Below are 293 nucleotides of genomic sequence, written 5' to 3'. Positions count from 1 at the left end.
TCCCCCCCATTCCCTCCCTACGCCCCCCCATGTCCCCTCCCGACCCCTGACCCGACCCCAGAGAAGCCAAAGGTCACAGGTAACCCCGCCCATCGGGGGGTCGTGACCCGCTTAGGGGTGTGGCGAAGCACGGCTAGCGAAAACGCTTCCGGTCATGTGNTTGGCGAGCCAGCCAACCACAGGGTGAAACCGGCAGAGAGGTTACGTCAGCGCTTCCCTGGTCACCATGGGAACTGCGCCGCCCCCTCGGCTTCCGGGAGTGTGGCGCGGCGGTGACGGACGGGATGCGTGTC

The sequence above is a fragment of the Haliaeetus leucocephalus genome, unplaced genomic scaffold (genome assembly GCF_000737465.1).
Source record: "Haliaeetus leucocephalus isolate CR32 unplaced genomic scaffold, Haliaeetus_leucocephalus-4.0 Scaffold186, whole genome shotgun sequence".
Lineage (NCBI taxonomy): Eukaryota > Metazoa > Chordata > Aves > Accipitriformes > Accipitridae > Haliaeetus > Haliaeetus leucocephalus.
This window is presented reverse-complemented; position numbering follows the sequence as displayed.